The sequence below is a fragment of the Lathamus discolor genome, unplaced genomic scaffold (genome assembly GCF_037157495.1).
Source record: "Lathamus discolor isolate bLatDis1 unplaced genomic scaffold, bLatDis1.hap1 Scaffold_70, whole genome shotgun sequence".
In the NCBI taxonomy this organism is placed as follows: Eukaryota; Metazoa; Chordata; class Aves; order Psittaciformes; family Psittacidae; genus Lathamus; species Lathamus discolor.
Window position 1 is genome coordinate 1,228,764 of NW_027069385.1, and position 12,107 is coordinate 1,240,870.

General features: G+C 49.2%; 1 long non-coding RNA gene across 1 annotated transcript; it reads right to left on the reverse strand.

Moving 5' to 3' along the window:
- Window positions 1-3,190: 3,190 nt before the first annotated feature.
- Window positions 3,191-4,498, reverse strand: LOC136006827 (uncharacterized). Its single transcript, XR_010609276.1, has 3 exons — window positions 4,408-4,498; window positions 3,623-3,785; window positions 3,191-3,338 (listed from the first exon to the last, which is right to left on the reverse strand). It is a non-coding gene; the product is annotated as an uncharacterized LOC136006827 (long non-coding RNA).
- Window positions 4,499-12,107: the final 7,609 nt, after the last annotated feature.

Sequence of the window (12,107 nt, forward strand, 5' to 3'; positions counted from 1 at the left end):
TTACATTCAGTGCTAAAGGTATTGAACAAAATCACAGAATCCCAGACTAGTTTGTGTTGGAAAGGACCTTAAAGCTTATCCAGTTCCAACCCTTGCCACGGGCAGGGACACCTTCCACTAGAGCAGCTTGCTCCAAGCCCCTGTGTCCAACCTGGCCTTCAACACTGCTAGGGATGGGGCAGCCACAGCTTCTCTGGGTACCCTGTGCCAGCGGCTCAGCATCCTCAAATGGAAGAACTTCTGCCTAAGAGCTCATCTCAATCTCCCCTCTCATAGATTAAAGACATTCCCTTTGTCCTGTCCCTACAGGCCTGTCGTGGTTTAAACCCAACCACAAACCTCTTTTACTCACTTCCCCCCCTTCTTGCCCTCCCCCTGCTCCTGGAGGGACGGAGAGGAGAATCAAAAAGAATGCAACTCCCACGGGTTGAGATAAGAACAGTTTAGTAACTAAGGTATAACACAAATCACTACTGCTACCACCAATAATAATAATGATAAAGGAAATAACAAGAGGAAAGAATACACCACCTTAACACCAGCCGACCAATAACTCGCCCCACTCCCCCCAGCCGAGCACCGACCGATACCTCCTCCAACCCTGCAGTCCCTCTACCCCTTCCGGGTCACTCCCCGTTACATCCTGGGCATGACGTGCTGTGGTATGGAATACCTCTTTGGCTAGTTTGGGTCAGGTGTCCTGTCTCCGCTTCCTCCCGGCCTCCCCTCCTCCCTGGCAGAGCATGAGGCTCAGAAAGTCCTTGGCCAGACCAAACATTTGAGCAGCAACTGAAAACATCGGCATTATCACCACTGTTCCAAGGCCAAAAGATCAAAACACAGCACTGTACTAGCTCCTAAGAAGGAGAAAAATGACTGCGGCTGCTCAACCCAGGACATTATCCACCCCTTATTCCATACCATTCACGTCATGCTCAGATCCCACATCTTCAATATGCCATCACTCTTACATATATATATACATCTACATATACACAGAGAAAAACATCATTTCTTAGTGCATGGACCTATAAAGCTGCTGAGTCCATCTGGTCCATGATGTCAGGCGCTATCTCTTGTAACAGTCTCTTAAAGCAGGAGAGGCTGTGTGCAGTGTTCACACTCATGAATAACCTGGGCAATAGTGTCCATTGCTAAGTCCACCCCTCGATCACGGGCCCATCTGTATGTTGCATCTCTGCCCTGATGGCCTGAAGCGTCATGGGCCCACCGGGCCAAAATAATTCACTGTCCCCTTCAGCAGTTTCTGCAGCTTGTTGCTGGGGACTCCATAGAGCTGCCTTCCATCTCCAATGCTTCCAAAGCACTGGAGGGGCCCAGTGGACCAGGTACTCGCTCATACTGTCCCACACACACTGCCACTCATGGCTGTCCAGCCTTGGGGAAGATCTCCTGGTCCTCCTATATTGTTGTCTAACCCCAGACAAGAAGCAAACCTGACTCTGCTTAACTTCTGAGATCAGACAAAATGGCTGTGGGTAGAACACACTCTGTGTGTGTGCCAACATGCTGATCCCCATCACAATCAGCAGGCAGGTCCCAAGGGTACCCAAAGGCCATTCAAACCCTTCAGAACTCTCCAATGACGCTGCTGTGCTTGTCCCTGGGGCTGGTGCAGCTGCTGTGCTTGCCGGCTCTCCCACCTCCAGCGTCTCTTTCCCTGGGTGCAGCTCTTCCTCCTCTGCCGTGCTGGGAAATGCTGCCTGGGCCCCTGCATCCTCCTGGGGCTCGGCGGGCGGCTGCCGGGGGACGCTCTCGGCCGCCGCGGGACTGGGCTCGGCCGCGGGGCTCGGCTCCTCCGCGGGGCTCGGCTCCTTGGCCGCCCCCTCCCGCTGCTCAGCAGCCGCCTCCTTCCCGGCCTCCGGCCCCGCTCCCGCCGCCGCCTGGTCCCCGGGGCCGCTCTCCCGGGCCGCTTCGGCCGCCGCCGGCTCCCGGGGCCGCTCCCCCTCGGCTCCCCGCAGCTTCACAAAGACGGAGGCGAGGACAAGGGCCAGGGCAGTGAAGAGCAGCGGGACGGCCCGGTACAAGTCCACGGCCACATCCATCCCTCCCTGCTCTTGGAGCCCACCCGTATTACAAGCCATTGCCATAAAGTACAGTGAAACAAAAACCTTAGCCCATGCCCCACACTTGATAAACACTACCACAGGGAATACCGGCTCTAAGTAATGTACTACATTCTGAAGCTCTGAGAGCAAGAGAAACAACTTCGAGAGCCAATAAATCAGCACTGTGATGACTATTAATCTGATCATCTCCGTCATTATCTCAACCCTTCGAGCCCCACGTTGGGCGCCAAAAAGAACTGTCGTGGTTTAAACCCAACCACAAACCTCTTTTACTCACTTCCCCCCCTTCTTGCCCTCCCCCTGCTCCTGGAGGGACGGAGAGGAGAATCAAAAAGAATGCAACTCCCACGGGTTGAGATAAGAACAGTTTAGTAACTAAGGTATAACACAAATCACTACTGCTACCACCAATAATAATAATGATAAAGGAAATAACAAGAGGAAAGAATACACCACCTTAACACCAGCCGACCAATAACTCGCCCCACTCCCCCCAGCCGAGCACCGACCGATACCTCCTCCAACCCTGCAGTCCCTCTACCCCTTCCGGGTCACTCCCCGTTACATCCTGGGCATGACGTGCTGTGGTATGGAATACCTCTTTGGCTAGTTTGGGTCAGGTGTCCTGTCTCCGCTTCCTCCCGGCCTCCCCTCCTCCCTGGCAGAGCATGAGGCTCAGAAAGTCCTTGGCCAGACCAAACATTTGAGCAGCAACTGAAAACATCGGCATTATCACCACTGTTCCAAGGCCAAAAGATCAAAACACAGCACTGTACTAGCTCCTAAGAAGGAGAAAAATGACTGCGGCTGCTCAACCCAGGACAAGGCCCTTGTCCAAAGCCCCTCTCCAGGTTTCTCATCGCGTCTTTAGGCCCTGGGAGCTGCTCTAAGCTCTCCCCTTAAGAAGCCTTCTCTTCTCCAGGCTGAACAAGCTCAGCTCGCTCAGCCTCAGATGTTTATCTCCTGGACTGGGGGTGAAGGCCAATGATCCACAGAGGATGTGGATGAGAAATTAATAAAATATACTACACTTACACTGCTTTTTGCAGTCTCGAGGCTTAATATTCCACATGAATACATAAGTGAAGTTTTCACCTGGATTCAAAGCTCTTACTCAGACCTGAGTTCATTTCTATAAGAGTATTTGTGGCTGCTTCATGCTTATCCTTGCCTGGAAGAGGGATTCCAAATGGGATCGATCACCTGAGCAACTGGGACAGAGCCAGCCACCACTTTCTCCACTGTGCTCTGGAAAGAAGAAAAGCAAAAAGGCAGACAATAATGTTTCTGAACAGAAGAATGCATTGAGACGTAAGGTCTTTGAATGGTATTCCTGTCTTCATTTGTTTCTCTTACAAGAGAGAACACCAGATTCTTTAAAGTGTTATTCGTCATGGCATGGTTTTCACATTGGAAATGATCAAGATCCTAACAACCATCCCAATTCCAATTTATGCTCCTGTTGCACAACTGTGAAGAAAGCTTGAGATGAGCACTGCTGCTTTCATGACACTTTGACCTTCCTCACTTACCTCTGGCTCCCATGTGCTCCACGGAAACAGCTTTAGCATCACACATCAATGCTTCGTGGTACGAGGCAGTCCCAGGGAAGCCTCTCCACCCGAATGGCACATTGGAGCCAGCCTCTTGTTTCATTGCAGCCATCGGAATAGATGCAAGATGTCCTGCAAAGGGCTAAAGCAAGACAGCCATCGCTTAAACTTAACTCAGCTTCTCTATGCATTAAGAATATGACTATCAAACAGGTGCCAAACGTGACTTTTCATCATTTCCATAGTCATTATCGTGTCACACAATTCAAGAATGACGAATTGCATTTGGATACAACATTTTACAACGCACAAAGATGTACTCCACATCTCGGGAACGGAACCTCAGGGCCAGGAAACCAGTCTGCACCGCAACTGTTTCCTTCTGTCACCAACCCTTTAATCCTCCACGCACTGCTCACCTCCGCAGACAGCGCTGCTCCAGCACGACGGGGGCTCCTTAGCCCAGCCCTGCTGGGACAGAATGGGCCCGCCGCCATCCCCAGCATGCGCAGCGTGGGCTCCAGCCCTGCCTGCACTTCCCCTGCTGTGTCAGGCCCCGCTTCCCGTGCGCCCCTGGCACAGCCCAGCCCACCTCACCCCACTGCACCCATGCTGTGCCCCTGCCCACCCCGCTCCAGGCCGCCCCACTGCCCTGACCCCCCCTCTGCATCCCTGCTCCCGACCCCCTGCCCCCCGGCTGCAGCCCAGCCCAGCCCCTGCCTTTCCCACTCAATCACTGCCACAGCCCTGCTCGTCACGCTCACCCCGCTCCTGCCCGGCTCCCGCCCGGCTCCAATCTACTCCGATACCGGCTCCACCCCGCTCCATCCCAGCTCCATCCCGGCTCCATCCCGGCTCCACCCCGCCCTTTCCTTTTCTCGAAGGCGAAGGTTCCTGCCCCGAAACCCCAAGCGCTGGAGCTCACCCACGTCTGCCCCGGGAGCAGGGTCAGGCCCCACAGCTCTGCTCCTGCCATCGCTGCCGAGACCTGCACTCACATGATGGTGCCATCAGAGCGCCCCACAAGCCGCAGCACGGGCTGGGCCATTGCTCTGGCTCCGGCAGAGGCACAAGTGCCTTTGGATGCTGCCAGCGAACAACAAGAGCTGAGAAGCGGCTGCAGAAGGGCTCTGCTGTGGGGCTGAAAGCCAAGGGTGGTGCAGGGGAAAGGAGAGACTGCAGAGCCTCAGCCCTTGAAGGATCTCTCTCGCCATCTTCAGCACAAAGTAATCTTTGCAAGGGTGACACACACTGCTGTCTCTCCTCACTTTCCTACATCAAAGTGCATTTGAATCCAACATCTCCGGTGCCTGGTCTCGGCTGAGCGCAGCAGAGTAAAGAACGAATATTTGAACTCTGCTCCCACAGGGAAAGAGCAAGGTTTGAAAGTTGTTGGTGTGTATCTTCAGCACACAGTGAGCTTTGCAAGGGTGACACACACATTGCTGTCTCTCCTCACTTTCCTACCTCAAAGTGCATTTGAATCCAAATATTCCTGTGCCTGCTCTCGGCTGAGCACAGCAGAGTAAACCACGAGCGTTTGAACTCTGCTCCCAGAGCCAAAGAGGCAGGAGTGTGTTGCAGCAGGGAGGAATCAACACGACTATTCTGATCAATAACCACGATTAGTTTATTGGGCTTCTACCTTCGGTTAATATAACACTGAATATGCAAATACTAGGCACTTCATTGGTTCTGGCACAAGTAAGGCATTGCGTATGCTCATTATTTTTACAGTTAAACTGTGTACTCTTATCGTCTGTATTTTTACATGCTTATCTTGTTTATTATTTAGTGTCCTTGTCTGTAATTGGCCAGAGCATGGCGCTTCCCTCCAGATGTCCCTCAGTTCCTCATTATCTGGTGCTAGTAAGTCTGCACCATCCTCTAAACAAATGTTCTATTTCAGCTCCTTGATGGGAACGTGACCTTTCTGTGTTAGCCACTTCTCCACAATTCCCCCTTTTTCTTTATGAAGGAATAAGGACTGAGTCAGTAGTCATTGTAAACAAGCAGAACAACATTGCAAAGCACAACAAAGCTACAAGCTCCCTATAATTATGAGCCCTCTAATGGCGAAGAAGCTTGTAAAGCAAACGTATATGCAACTCTATGAAGTGAACCTCGATTTTCAAATAACTCGAGTAATTCAAAATCTGTACTTCTAAAATTAGCTAAATATTTCAGAAGCGCTATAAACGGATTACATAAAAGTTATTTTGACAGACTATACAAGAAGTCTTTATTTCAGCCAACTCTGGAGAAGATGCTTTATAGACTGGCAACCACCACAATATAATTCTACTGTAGGGTCACGCTGATGACAAAAACTACAGAGTTATCGAGGCACTTGTTGTATCACCAATCTCAGTTGTACCACTATTTGCCTGTGGCCATGGATCGGATCTAGGAGTGCGACCGTGCTCAACGAAAGCTCTGTGTTTATTAAGGAGTTAAGTTATTCTATTAGTGGCTGTAGCGCTCGGCACAAGCAACGCTCCTCCCGGGCTTGCGAGTCAGGGTCCATTCACTAGCTCGGAGACGCCCTCACTGGAGTTTCTGCAGCAGCCGGTCTTAGTCACTTGGATGGTACCAACAAGGGTCCTGCGGGAGCAGAAACACAGGCGTAACCACGGCCCAGACATATTATTTCTGCCGGTCCCTGCCACAAACCTGTATTAGGATCTCGATAGTACGCCTTAAAAGAAGGCTTTATCTTCTGCGCTTCTGTTTGTACAAAGTGCTTAACAACCGCTGGAGTTTGTTCATCACCAAAGATGCATAAATAATTTAACGTAATTTCACCCATATAATCAGCATCGATGACACCTGGAAAAATGAATAGTCCTTTCAACGCAGATGATGATCTCCCAAGTAGCAAGGCTCCTATAGGCTTATTATTTAAAGTCAGAGGACCATACATTCCGGTAGAGAGCAATGACACGGTCTTATCATATAAGGTAGTATCTGCTGCGGTTGCCAAGTCCATTCCGAGGCTGCCGGTGGTGGCTGGTTGCAGGGCGATGGAGTTTGATTTGCTGCGTACACACGTTGAGGCGCGGGGGCTGTAGGACCCATACTTGGAATCATCGTGCGACGGGTCTTAGCGCTCCGCTGCCTGTTTCCCAACCGGTTCTGTTTGCTTCGACAGGTAGCAGCACAATGGTTATCCATTTGACAATTAGGGCACCAAACCGAGTGGTGGCAATCTTTTCTCATGTGCCCATTTTGACCACATCTAAAACATCGAGGATCCTTGACCATACCGGTGGCTTGCAAAGGTGCCAAGGCCGCTAATACTTGCGACTGACTTTCTTCTTTTTTTTTTTTTTGCCTGATGCCCCATAGGTACCCATGTCATATGTTCTAACAGTAAAATACCATGCATTTATTCTGGAGTACCTAACTTCTTTATAGCATCAGCTACCCTATCCACAAAGGTACTGAAGGGCTCGTCCTTTTTCTGTGTCACTTTCATGTAGGCAGGAGCTGCAGTAGTATCTTTAATCTGTGATAGAGCTCGCAAGGCTAGTCTCATAGATTCTTTTAACAATTCTGAACCTAGCTGGACTTGAGCCTCCTTAGTGGAGAACTGCCCAATTCCCATCAGGTGCTGTAATTGCACCCCAACCAGGGGATCTCGCTGGCCTCGCTGAACTGCAACCGCCTCTTGACAAGGTTCCTACCGATACATGTTCCATAACAACAACTGCGAAGGGCTGAGGATTAATTTCACAATACTTTCAATATCCTCTGTTAACAGCAAATCTGTTCCCCAAATATATGACAACATTTGCCTAGTGGGTTCAGACTGAATGCCTGTAGAAGAAACCGTTTGCCTTAACTGAGAGAGCAATTTCCAATTTAAGGGAGACATTTCAGCATTTACTGCCTGACCTTGAGGGTTAAATTGGTACTTAACAGGAAAGGCGAGAATCTTTTCCTGCAACGCCTGCGAACAATCAAAATCATTGTTTGACAGAGCCTCTCTCTGAATAGATTTCCAGTCTATCACCTGGATTCACATTTGTCTACCCATGCTCTGCAACTTTACCTTTTTTTTTCTTTTTTTTTTCTGAAGTTGTTCACCCTGCTTTGCACGGCTACAAACAGCAGCCTGCTCGGCAGCAGCTACAGCTGCCGGCCTGCTTCAGCAGCAACCATAAATACCTGCCAGCAGCCTCACTTTTGCATTAACCCTTTCTTGCCTGAAATGTTAAACCGCTACCTGTTAAAAACTTCTACATGAACACAATAACAAAAAAAATACATAGAACACCATCTGCCCTCATCTCACACACACACATACGTACGCATATGGGATCCCACAAGCACACTTCACACATCTTTTGGAACAATATTTGAAACACAAAATCCAGACAATCATTACTCGCACTACAAAGTTCCACGTACAGAACGTGGCACAAGGACTCTGTGAAGGTTATCAGGAAACCAGCTCCAACAAGCATCATCACAGTGTGAGGTGGCAGGCTCAGCCCTAGCAAGCGTCCCCGCAGAGTCTCTGCCTCCCTCACATCGCATGAGGCTTGGGCTTTTATACTGATCAAAATGCACACTCATTCTGACACAGGTGGCCAGCCTACGTCGGAAGAAGTGGCCAGCAATATCTACAAAGGTTTAAGCATCAATAGAATCATAGACATATTTGCCAACTTCTAGTACATGAGTATCACAGGCAGACTGTATCAAATGAGTTGTATATGGGACCCCAAGTCCACTGTCCGCCACAGTCCCCCCGATATCCCTGATAAGGTCATACGAGAGACCTTCCCACAGCGGGTCTTGATCCAGCACATACATCATAGGGAAAGCACACAATACATCTGCATCCCACACCCATCTCGCTTCTCCCTTTACAGCTGCCCATTTATCATGAGGATCTGGAGGATATAAATTAGGCTTCTTTTCCGGCTCCATGTCAAAAGGATCATCCAGGTCAGCATCAGAATTAACAGGCGTCAGAACGTCAGAAGCAGCAACAGCAGCCTGATGAGCTCACACAGGCTCCTTCTTGGGGTCAATAGGTCCCAGGTCAAAAAGACTGTCTTCATCTCTGTCCTCAGGCTTTGCAGCTGCGGCGGCAACTGGCAGAGGCTCAGGGGTGGCCAGGGGTGAGGGGGGACACTGGGTTCTACGATCTCACTTTTTTACTTTAACGTCTCTAAAATAGTTCTCCAAATGACTAACGAATGTTTCACAGTGTCACTGCCTTTTGTGGCTGCATCCCACAACTTATCTCGTGCACCATTCCAAAAAGAGACCTCAGATACAGTAGACTCATCAGACTCTGGATAATGAGTCTTCGACCATTTCAACTTTAAATTTAAATCTGTCTCTTTAAAGGTTGCTCCCTTCACGTTAAGGACTGAATACATCCATAAAACAAAGACTTCTACCTTAGCGATTTTTCCCAAGTGCCAAGCTCAAAGGCTTCTCCAACCCCCAGGATTAAGTCCTTCTCCTTAATCCAGAGCAACAATCTTTTCAGCATAGCTTCATCATACGATATCCTTCTTGCAGAAAGGATATGTCGGAAGAGTTGAAGTACTGCATAATTATGTAGGCAATTAATAACTGTCCTCCAGTCTTTAGCACATTTCCCCCCCCCCCTTGCTTTTTATCATCAATCACTCTATTCCAAAGCTCATCCCCAAACTTCCTCCATTCGTTTAGATCAAATACATCGTTAGGATCTCGGAAACAACCTAACTCTCTCGCATATTCTGTCAGAGTCTTTAATCCCTTTGTTAAGTCCAATTCCTTATTATTCCTTAATTATTCCAATTCCTTTGAGAAGGCTGCGTGGGGCCCTAATAGCAGCCTTCCAGTATCTGAAGGGGGCCTATAGGGATGCTGGGGATGGACTCTTCGTCAGGGACTGTAGTGACAGGTCAAGGGGTAACGAGTTAAAACTTAAACGGGGGAAGTTTAAATTGGATATAAGGAAGAAAGTCTTTCCTGTTAGGGTGGTGAAACACTGGAATCGGTTGCCCAGGCAGGTTGTGAGTGCTCCATCCCTGGCGGTGTTCAAGGCCAGGTTGGATGAAGCCTTGGGTGGGATGGTGTTATGTGAGATGTCCCTGCCCATGGCAGGGGGGTTGGAACTAGATGATCTTGAGGTCCTTTCCAACCCTAACTATTCTATGATTCTATGATTCTATGATTATCCACTCCCTGCTTCTCTAAGAAGCATTTAAATAAATCATAGGCTGTCTCTCTACCCATTATTACTCAATTATTACTCAACTTTTTCTCAACTCATAAGACGTTGGCGCCAGTGCAGCTCACCAGGAGGCAGACGAAATGCGGGCGGCGAGCCAAGTAAAATCTTGCTCAGGCTCTCGGAACCGACGCTGCCAGCAGCGAAGCATTCTTTGCCTTCCGAAGGCTGCATTCTTTGGAGCTTTCCCAATCCCTGCTGTCTTCCCAGCCTTTAAAGGTACCTGGGTTCCTGTTCCAATCGGTCCACTCCCCTCTTATTCCAGCTGTCTTCGCTCAGTCAAGCAACAGCAAGAGGGTCCCTGTTCGGGCGCCAATTTGTTGCAGCAGGGAGGAATCAACACGACCATTGTGATCAATAAGCACGATTCGTTTATTGGGCTTCTACCTTTAGTTAATATAACAGTGAATATGCAAATACTAGGCACTTGATTGGTTCTGGCACAAATAAGGCATTGCGTATGCTCATTATTTTTACAGTTAAACTGTGTACTCTTATCGTCTGTATTTTTACATGCTTATCTTGTTTATTATTTAGTGTCCTTGTCTGTAATTGGCCAGAGCATGGCGCTTCCCTCCAGATGTCCCTCAGTTCCTCATTATCTGGTGCTAGTAAGTCTGCACCATTCTCTAAACAAAGGTTCTATTTCAGCTCCTTGATGGGAACGTGACCTTTAACTGTTAGCCACTTCTCCACAGGAGTGAAAGATGCTGCTGGGCATGCTCAGCAGAGAGTGAGATTTGCAACGGTGACAAACACATTGCTGTCTCTCCTCACTTTCCTACCTCCGAGTGCATTTGAATCCAAATTCTCCCGTGCCTGCTCTCGGCTGAGCACAGCAGAGTAAAGCACGAACGTCTGAACTCTGCTCCAAGAGCCAAAGAGGCTGGAGTGAAAGATATCTCTCGCAATCTACAGCACCCAGTGAGCTTTGCAAGGGTGACACACACATTGCTATCTCTCCTCACTTTCCTACCTCAATGCGCATTTGAATCCAGAATCTCCGCTGCCTGATCTCGGCTGAGCACAGCAGAGTAAAGCATGAACATTTGAACTCTGCTCCCAGAGCCAAAGAGGCAGGAGTGAAAGATGCTGCTGGGCATGCTCAGCAGAGAGTGAGATTTGCAACGGTGACACACACATTGCTGTCTCTCCTCACTTTCCTACCTCAATGCGCATTTGAATCCAGAATCTCCGCTGCCTGCTCTCGGCTGAGCACAGCAGAGTAAAGCATGAACATTTGAACTCTGCTCCCACAGGAAAAGAGCCAGGAGTGAAAGATCTCTCTCGCCATCTTCAGCACAAAGTAATCTTTGCAAGGGTGACACACACTTTGCTGTCTCTCCTCACTTTCCTACCTCAAAGTGCATTAGCATACAACATCTCCGGTGCCTGGTCTTTGCTGAGCGCAGCAGAATAAAGCACAAACGTTTCAGCTCTGCTTCCACAGGAAAAGAGCCAGGAGTGAAAGATATCTCTTGCCCACTTCAACACCCAGTGAACTTTGCAAGGGTGACACACACATTGCTGTCTCTCCTCACTATCCTACCTCAAAGTACATTTGAATGCAGCATCTCCGGTGCCTGCTCTCGGCTGAGCACAGCAGAGTAAAGCACGAAAGTCTGAACTCTGATCCCACAGGCAAAGAGCCAGATTTGAAAGTTGTTGCTGGGCATCTTCAGCACACAGTGAGCTTTGCAAGGGTGACACACACAGTGCTGTCGCTCCTCACTTTCCTACTTCAAAGTGCATTTGAATCCACCATATCCGGTGCCTGGTGCTGGCTGAGAACAGCAGAGTAAAGCACGAACATTTGAACTCTGCTCCCACAGGAAAAGAGCCGGATTTGAAAGTTGATGCTGGGCATCTTCAGCACACATTGAGCTTTGCAAGGGTGGCACACTCACTGCTGTCTCACCTCACTTTCCTACCTCAAAGTGCATTTGAATCCGACATCTCCGGTGTCTGCTCTCGGCTGAGCACAGCAGAGTAGATTACAAAAGTTTGGACTCTACTCCCAGAGCTGAAGATTCAGGAATAAATGATGTTTCTGTATGTCTTCAGCACACAGTGAGCTTTGCAACCGTGACACACTCAGTGCTTTCCCTCCTCAGTTTCCTACCTCAAAGTGCATTAGAATTCATCATTGCTGGTTCCTGCTCTCGGCTGAGCACAGCAGAGTGAAGTACGAACGTTTGAACTCTGATCCCACAGGAAAAGAGC